The sequence below is a fragment of the Aythya marila genome, assembly GCF_965140915.1.
Source record: "Aythya marila genome assembly, chromosome: 1".
NCBI classification, from domain to species: Eukaryota; Metazoa; Chordata; class Aves; order Anseriformes; family Anatidae; genus Aythya; species Aythya marila.
Genome location: NC_139042.1, coordinates 97,905,912 through 97,915,667, shown reverse-complemented (window position 1 = coordinate 97,915,667; position 9,756 = coordinate 97,905,912). Strand labels below are relative to the sequence as shown.

Below are 9,756 nucleotides of genomic sequence, written 5' to 3'. Positions count from 1 at the left end.
CTGGTTTCAGTTAGCACAGAATTAATTTTCTTCCTAGTAGCTGGTGGAATGCTGTGTTTTGGCTTAGAATGAGAAGAGTGCTGATAACACCCCGATGCTTTAATTGTTGCAGAGCAGTGCTTATACTAAGCCAAGGACATCTCAGCCTTTGCTCTGTCCTGCCAACGGGCAGGCTGGGGGGTGCAGTAAGAGCTGGGAGGGGACAGACCCAGGACAGGTGACCCAAACTAGCCAAAGGGGTATTCCATACCATCTGACGTCATGCTAAACAATATATAGGGGTGGCTAGCCGGGGGGAGGGGGCCGGACTGCTCGGGGTTAGGCTGGGCATCGGTCAGCGGGTGGTGAGCAATTGCATTGTGCATCACTTGTTTGTACATACTATTATTACTTTCGTATTATCACCATTGTATCATCATTATTATTATTGTTATTATTATTTTTGTTATTTTTTTTTCCTGTCTTATTAAACTGTCTTTATCTCAACTCACGGGCTTCACTTTCCATTTCTCTCCCCCGTCCCAGAGAGGGAGGGGGGAGGGTGAGCGAACGGCTGCGTGGTGTTTAGCTGCCGGTCGGGTTAAACCACGACAGTTTTCAAGAAAAGAAAGGTCTTATTCCATGAACATGAATAAGCAAAATCATATATTCAGAGTCTTGATAGAATCCAGGGTACACGTCCTTCTCCATATGTGTAACTCTCCCCAAACCTGAGTGTCAAAAAAGGAATTAGCATGATGATTTGTACCCATGCAAATCAGTCTAGTTTTTGAACTAGATCTAACCAGATCACATAAGATTAAAGAAAGAATACCGGTGGTATTTATTTAACTATTGAATTAATACATCTAATAATGTCTTTTTATTTCTGTACCCAAATCTAACCAACACCACTGGTTAGGCACTGGGAACTTTGCCTCTACCTGCTACAGCTACGTTTGCTAAGCAGTTTTCCTCCATCTCCAAATGACTGTCCCAATTGTCACTTTAAAAGTTGTACACTTCAATAAACTGAGCTTATGCCACTAACCTTAGTTCCCAGTTGTCTTCTTTCCCTAAGCAAAATAAACTGAATGCCTAAAAAAGCTGAGCTTGCCTTTTAAAAATTTATTTAATTGATTCGTTATTTCTGATGGTGCTTGGAGTAAATTGTAGCTAACCTAAAACTCCCAATTGTTGACTTATTTCAGTCTGTCTTGGTGGTTGTTAGAGACAATCCAGGAATAAGTAGGACACAAAATGAAACATATTCAAGCCATATGCTTATTTTTACAGGGTGACTTTTACCAAATCACTTTCTCCCCATCATTTCTGCTCTTTTTGCAATGTCAGTGTCTCATGCAAACACCCCTAAACCATCTTTCACACTCCTAAGTGAATATCCCTGAATGAAAAGGAACCAGACAACATTTATTCTTTAACTATGCTCACTCCCATAATGCCTTTTTCAGTGTTTTCCAAGGCCTCTGTCTCCTGCAGAATAGAAGGATTCAGACAAAAAAAGGTCCGTTACATGTGGGGACAAAGAGCAGCATTTGCTTTTATCTGTTTCTCAGTGGACACAAACAGAACACCTTCTCTGAGGAAGATGTGCTACACCACGATAAACAAGGAAATACTTATTTTCCTGAATAAAATTACTCACTGAAACAAGGGCATCCTGATTCTTTTTTATTACTATTTATTTTAATTTGGAAAGTAATAGTAACAGACACTACCCCAGAATGTTTACATATTAGAATCTAATGTAATTTATGAATGAGGGAAATTAGATATACCTTTAATAATTGCTTTCAGTACAAGTGTTAACCTCTATACAAACCAATTTTGCATCATAGCTATCCCTCTTGGTGAGAGACCAGAATATCAGAATAGTCTTTACAAACTATAATCTGACTTTGAAAATAAAAAACGGGCAGAAAACAGTGCTAAAGTTTTTAATATTTTCTTAGATTGCTTCAATCTGTCACTCCTGCTGGCAGATTACTATCCAAAATATTTCAAGAAAAAAACACACACACACAAAAAAATAAATATATATATAGGTATTGTTTAGATTATTCCAGATTTCTATATGAGGATCACTTGAAATAATTGTGAACATTTTATATATCTTACTTTATCTGATTAAATCAACCTCCTTTATGTTAAGCTTGAATGTAAAGATAATAATTTTTATGTTAGGAGAGGGAGTAGAAAGAGGTCAGGATATGTCCTAACAATTTATTGTAACTGAAAGACTACTTCTATCTGCAGCAGTTATGTGCAATTACAACTACAAAAGCTTCATCGTTCTTCCTTTGGCCTCATTAGTAGTATTATACTATTTCCAGCTTTAATGTTGTCATGAATTAGTACAAGGTCTACAGCAATAAGAAAGACTTTAATGGCAACTGCTGAGCAGAACGTAAAACAAGGGGAAAAATAGGAAGAAAAAAAAACAAAGCTGGTGTTTTGACTCTACAAGGCTCCCCATAAAGTCCTCACCACTCTACAGATGTATGTTTAAAATCAAAACCATTTGGCAAACTGATCATCTTTCTTAACATTCACTCAGCCACTCTATGTTTTGTACTTGGAGAACTAATAAACCCTTCCTAAGCAGTCAAGTGTCGTAAGACCACTGAAAGGACATCTGTCTCTGGGACCTTGCTTGAGTACTTGCTGAGTGCTGAGTGCTGAGTACTTGCAGCTCCTGTACAGCTCCATTGGACCTGCTCTTCAACTTACTGTCAGATTCCACTTGCACATTTCTGATTATGGCTCAACGTTTTTGTGCTTTTATGGCCTCAGACCTCAGATTCAAAGTGCAAAAGCAAGTCTCCCTCTTATTTCTTTCGAATTTTCATGAATAGTCTAATTGTTTTTTACTAGAACTTCATTGGTTTCATAATCCAGTTCATTAGAAAAATAATTTTAAAAATAATATATATATATTAATGAAGGACAGTAAGATATGTTAAATTTTTCCAGTGACTTCAGTGGGTTTGAATCAGGCTCATAAATGACTGTGAGAGATGACTCAATACTCAAAAGAATTTTTATTTTTTTTAAACCAAACAATAACTAACTGGAAAAAAAAAAAGTAAAACTGTCATGCAAAACAGAACATAATCACTGGCAAATGCAATAAAGAACTGCAAGTATTAACAGCAGCAGCACAAATTTAAAGATGTTTACTATGCCTGCACAACCATTTTCTGAACTACCATTGGCTGCAATTGTTAGCTAGAGGGATCAGTGCAGATATTTCTAGCTTGAGATGTATAACATGTTCCAAGTTATTTGTCAGTTGTGGTTATTACTTGCTCCCTTTGGCACCCAAACAGTTATCCTCAGCTGGATTAAAAAAAAATACATATATATATATATGTTTATATATATATAAATTCAAGAACAAAAAACCTTCAGAACTCTTAAAACAACAACCATTAATATAAATGACATTTCCTTTAAAATCTCTCCTTCATAAACAGACATGCCAAGTACCTATACCCCAGGTCTGCTTCAAGAGGAGTTTAAATCTAAGAAGTCAACTCAAATTCTAGATTTGCGTGCTCTGGGACTCTTCAATAAATAAAACACTGAGATATACTGCAAGAAAAACAAAGCAGTATCTTTTCACATTTGCAAATGCAGCTTGCCCTCATAATAATCAGTGGTATAAAAGAGCAACAAGAAATAGCAATGTTTGACTAAATGCTGGTTGGCATATTACTCAAACACAACACAGCAGAGATGTTGCAAGAAAAGACAGTTCAAATTTTTATATCATGTTCCAAAAAAAAGGACATTAGAGAGTAGCTATAGATGCATGAAGATCAGTTGAAACCCTAAGAAATAGCATACTTCAGATACTTTAGCACATGGAAACCGTGTACAATAGTTAAGGATGAGCAGACAAATAGGAGAGAGAATGGAGTGAACATACTATATTGCTGCTACTCTTCTTAAAGTGGTGGTAAGGATTCCATGTACATACTCAGAGTAAAACAAATAATGGAATCAGCAAAGCTTTACAACAAGGAGCAAATTGTTATACCTTTACTCAACATTTATTTTTTTAAAAAACATGGTTCACTCTTTCAATATATGACTTTCACTATTTCAATATATGTCCATTACACTTAAAAGTGCAGTAACTCACCTATCCTTTAATATTATAAAAGAGGGAAGTTTAGGGGAAAAAAAAAAAAAAAAGGTCAGATGTCCCCAGATGAATCCCTGCTGTGACTACAGACACAACTCACATTAATGGAAAAAATATTCAGTAAGTTACATTAGTAAATGAAAGCCAGGTGAAGTTTGTAATGTCAGGATAATTACAACAGAATTCCTCTGAGTTGAAGGTCTCAGCGGCTGTTGGCTCATGTGATACAACAGCTGCTCCAGCCCCACAGAACAAGTGGGATGATGCTTTGTCATTGAGTTTTTATTCTTTTCCAAACCCTGTTTCTAGTAAGCTATCCTCTCCAGGCAGATTTTTTTTTTTTTTTTTTTTTTTGGTATTAGTTTAAAGTATACTGTCCAGTATAATTTCATGGAGCTAATAGTTGTCAACATGGACTCAGGGGAAAGCCAATTAACATGAAAGACTCAAGACCGAAAGTGTTCTTGATGAAATGTGAGTTCTTGCCTGAGTAAAAAATACTCAATATAGAGTCATCCCAAAAGAAAGGCACATTTTTTTTATTTTTTTTTTACCTATATCACAGAAACATACCAGCTAACCAAACAAGAAGTTCTTGCTTACAGTGCTGTCTAATGCTTTGCAAGAATCATCCCTACACTGACAAGGCAAGGCAATGAACAGACATGGAGAGTGATAGCATCAGGACCACAAAGAATGGCAGTGGCAGAATTTCACCATGGTCCAGGCTTTCCGCCTCCAACACAGAACCCCACTGTCCACACACCACAAATAGAAGCACCACCTTCAAGGCAAGGCAGATACAGATTTGATTCAAGTGCAGCTTCCAGACTCTCTCTGTGGTGTATGGGTCCCAGAGAAGATTGTTTTGAACAGGTTTTCAGAAACCTATGAATTATTTAACTGGTGCTGTCTTGTTAATATGTCTTTCTGTAAAAGCTCCTTCTACAAACATCCTATGCCTGATCGAGAAGACAATAACACATAGATGAAAATAACTGTAAATGTAAACATTCAACATTTCACAAACTGGTAATTAGAGCAAAAACATACTCCACAAAAAAATTCAATACTAGTTTCTTGGCTTTTCTACTGTTTTAATGGCAGGATAAACAGGATTATTTAATGACAAACTAAACATCCTTTCAGATAGTAAATAGCAATAGTGAAAATTTGAAAGTAAGTGTAGGACACTTGAAGAGATCACGCGCTTCAAGAAAAGGGGAGAACTGTTGAGATTTACAGTGTGTAAATAACCCTACCTTGCAAAGGAACAAGGTACTAAAACATTTTAAAAATATCAGCCAAGTGAATAAGAAAAATTAACTGATTGTACCAGAAGATTTAAAAAATGCAGTTTCAATTGCCACTCCCTGTCTCATGGGACAAACCAGTATCAAGTGATTCTTCTGAGAATCCTGGTGAACAGTCCTTGTCAAAGGCAAAAACAAAATTTCCTATCATTTAATGGAACTGAGATATTGCCATTCTGACATTGATATAAAGAAGCATGATGAGGCTTTCTAAGTCCCAAGGTTCTCCATAGCTGCAGAGCTTTGTAAAGAGCTGTTGGTTTACTACACACTGTATATAGTGGGAGAGTTGTGATCTTTCAAGTACAAACACAAATAATGCACTGAAATCTTGCAGAAATAATGCACAGAACACCACTACAGGAGGAAGATGAATCTGCCTCTTTGGAGGTTTTCAGAACACAACTGAAAAAAGTACTAAGCAACCTGCTCTAGGTGACCCTGCATTGATGAGGGGAGTTGGACTAGACAATCTCCAAGGTACCTTCCTATCTCAACTGTTTTGGGATTATGTGAAGGTAAAGGTAACATCAAATGTTAGAAGAGAAGCATTCTATATTATTCATACTATTCTAAGATAACAATAAGAGAAATTTAATATAAAATCATTTTATTACCTCCTAAATTCTTTTTGTTTGTTTAGGTCAAAAGTTTTCATCTAGTTAGTCGTGTCTCTCTCTCTCTCTCTTTCTCTCTCTCTCCCTCTCTCTCCTGGGTAGAAAATGGAGAAATCTCTTTTAACATTTGGAAATTAGTAACATACTTACTTTAAAAAAAATAAATAAATAACATGGATACCATGTTATTTAAAATTGCAATATCAGCTTCAACTATGAAAGGTGATTTTGCATGAACTTTAATGTCATTTTTTTTAATCAATCATCTCAAAATAGATTTTTTCCAGCCTAAAATACAGTGTGATGTCATTAATGGATCTTGAAAAAAACACAACACACAAGACACCTGTTTACTACCTGTTTAGAAGACGTAAAACACATACAGATACTGATATTTACAGAACAGATATTAAATGTTTGGGGAGGGTAGAGGAGCACTTGTATGACTGAAGCAACAGGCCCCCTTTGAACAACAAGCAAGATGATGTTTCAAAAGTGTTTTCTCACCAGGGTGAAGCATTTGACACTCATCACATACAAGCCCCATCTTCTCAACCCAACTACTGTTAAAGGAGCATGCTCTCTTTTTCATGTATCATTTTTTCCTTAATATTCTTACCTGAGAACTTAACGATGGTTTAAAAAAAAAAAAAAAAAAAAAAAAAAAAAAGAGAGAGACCCGCATAACATTATTGAATTGCGTTTACATTTCAATAGCAATACTGTGAACCAAAAGCAGCAAAGGTGTAATACCACAGGTTAAAGCCACTTAAAATCTCTGCATCATTTGAAGGGGACTGCATCATTTGAAGGGGATTTCTTGCAGGTCACGTGGATCATACAGCAGAAGTACAAAGTTTTTACAATTAAAAACATTCTAAGAAAAAAGTTTCAATGTATTTCAGATCTGTGAGCCAAAAATTACTATAAATCTTTGACAGTGTGGTTGCATAAACTTTTGAATTGGCACTAGATCAGCACTGAAACACGCTATCACTTCAGCAATATCTTTTCTGCCTGATTTTCTTTCAGATTTTCCAATCTCAATAGTGTTCTAGAAATGCATGTTCAGACACATCTAGAAACCACACCAAGATTTTGTTAATGGAACTTCATTATGTATTCATATATATGGGCATATGTGTACGCAAACTTGATTCTCTACTTTGAGACAATCAACATGAGAAAAGGAATTACTACTACAGTGAGACAACACTACACCACAGTAGATTAGATGATCTGCAACCAAACCATATATTATGAAAATAGAACTCTGGAGTTTTTATTCTGAATTTGCAGAAGTTAAAGATTTTAAGAGTCTGTGGAATATATTTTTAATTTCCAAAGGATGGATATTTTAAAATCCTTGATATTTTTTTTTTTTTTTTAGTGAAACAATATATATGCTCACTAACAATAAATATGCTCACAAGTTTAGCAGCTCAAACTCTAGATTAGTTTTAGGTAATTCATTAAAGGTACTGTTGAAACAAAACAAGGTAGTAAGTACTTACTGTCAGAAATGCTATTATGGTAGACAGGAGAGTTAAAGAATGAAAGGTCAGAATTTCCTGTATATGATATTATTTCTCTGATGAAATAGCTCAAGTATATGAAACTAAATCCTTAAGGGAGAACTTTAACATCAGGTTTACAGTTATTTATAAATATGTAAAAAAACAAGGGGCTTTTAATTGAGTTTTAGGAAACAGGTAAACTGAATACAGGATTAAGCTTGAAAACATGCATTGAGATCTGTTTGAGTTTTAGTGACTAATAATGATTAATTAATAGAACTGCTAGAACAGTACTGTATTTGATGTATTTTTGAAAAATGTATCCCATTTTTTACAGAAAGTTTTAATTTTTTTTTCTTTTTTACTTAGAAAATAAATACCTATTATCTTTACCATGTGTTGTGCCTCTTTTGAGGAACAAAGCTACAAAAAGAACCTTTTGCAGAACTGATAAGTAAAAACATTAAAGTTGATGATACTGCTTGTAACTATCAAATTAAAATATTTTTCTCGCTCATTCCCTGAAACGCTAAAGATCAAAAAAATCCTAAACTCTTATAAGATGCCTGTACATCTCACTGTCAGCTGCTTAGAAATATCACATAGGCTTCTCCTGTATTTTTTTTTTTTTTTTACAAATAAGGATAAGGAAACAAAAACAAAATATGCAGAAATATAAAAATAATATTTCCGCAATTGAAACAATTTCAGATTTATACAAAAACTAAGGTGTGAGATGAAAGCTGAATGGCATATGGCTTTGTTTCATAAGTCCACTGAACCATACAGATCTATTTCATTTCCAAGTGACTGTAGTGGTCAAATTTATCTCTGATTGTTTAGCAAAACTAAGTTATTGTACCATGATGTTTCTGAGGAAGAGTGCAGAAGGAGATATTATTGTTCATGAAGTGCTAAATGAGGCTCCTGGAAACTTGTTATCCTGTAAGATCTTGGGTGTGACTAAGATCAGTGCAGGTGGAGGAATGAAGGCAACAACTCTGCACTACTACTGTCATGATCTTTACTCATTTCCTCAGAGCTGGTATTTTCTAGAAAATTCAAATACCATGATGGCATTATCCAAACTTGACAATTTAAGTTATAAGAGGTAAGAAAGTCATTTAAAGAAAAATAATGCAAAGAAAACTTACCTAGATCGAAATAGAAGTGATGGCAAAAGAAGTTGAAATAGAGGTTTTATCCGCTTGGTTTGTTCTGTGGTGGTGTAGATCAGTTTCCAAAGAGCAGGGCTTCATATTGTGATTAAAGGACTATTTCAGAGAGACTCTGAAAACTATCATGATGCAGACAGAATGAAATGATTGATCACAAGATTTGGGGGACACTAAACCAAAGCCAAAATACCTAATCTAACCTTCAGCTCCCTTTGCCCAATACACAGCTCACCTGCTGTGCTTTCTCCTAAACTTTGAATTGCTTGTAGCTTCCTCATGAACCTTTTGCCACAAGCCTGGGAGTTATCAGTATCCCTGCAATGGTTATATTCCCAGTTCAATACATGCTCTTTACTTCTATTCATCCCACTGCCCCAGGCTGCTCTGCTGTGTCACTGCCTGGTCCTGAACTGCTGCATCCTGTCATGATGCACTGAGAAACAGACAGTGCTTTTAGCTAAAGGCTGCCTTTAACAAATGGGTAGGAAAATGCCTATACAGAGATGTTGCTAGGAACTTATAGATTAGAATACTCTATTTCACAGAAAAACACACCTTTTAAGCTAGAACCAGCAGTGTAACATATGTCCAGATGTAAGCCCAGACAGCTGTGTCCCTCCAGCCCTGCTGGTCATATGGGCAGCCTGCTTTCTGCCAAGTCTATGGAAAGAGTGTATTTTCTCAGTGCCCCAGAGGTTTTCTTCCTTTCTGATTAAAGTTGTATTTGCCCAGAGACCACAGAAGCATGCAGTAGCATTGACTATGCTTACAGCAGGATGAAATTAAACTGGAACTAGACACATTTTAAATGTTTTGCTGTCTAATATTGGTATTTGAAAATCTACCCTGAAATCTGTATGACAGAAAAGTCTGCCCACTACAGCCAAGACAAACTCCTTTGCTTACACCTATGTCTCAAATAAGCCTACAGATTCATGTCTCGTTTTGGAACCCTGAGTATCATTTAATTACCTTATCTTT

The 9,756-nt window shown here is 35.7% G+C and overlaps 1 long non-coding RNA gene across 1 annotated transcript in view; it reads left to right on the top strand.

Moving 5' to 3' along the window:
* The first annotated feature begins 317 nt into the window (after window positions 1-317).
* LOC309877855 overlaps window positions 318-9,756 on the top strand; it is a 637,773-nt gene continuing 628,334 nt past the window's right edge. Inside the window, exon 1 of the long non-coding RNA XR_014317442.1 lies at window positions 318-344. This is a non-coding gene — a long non-coding RNA (uncharacterized lncRNA). The remainder of the gene's footprint in view (window positions 345-9,756) is intronic.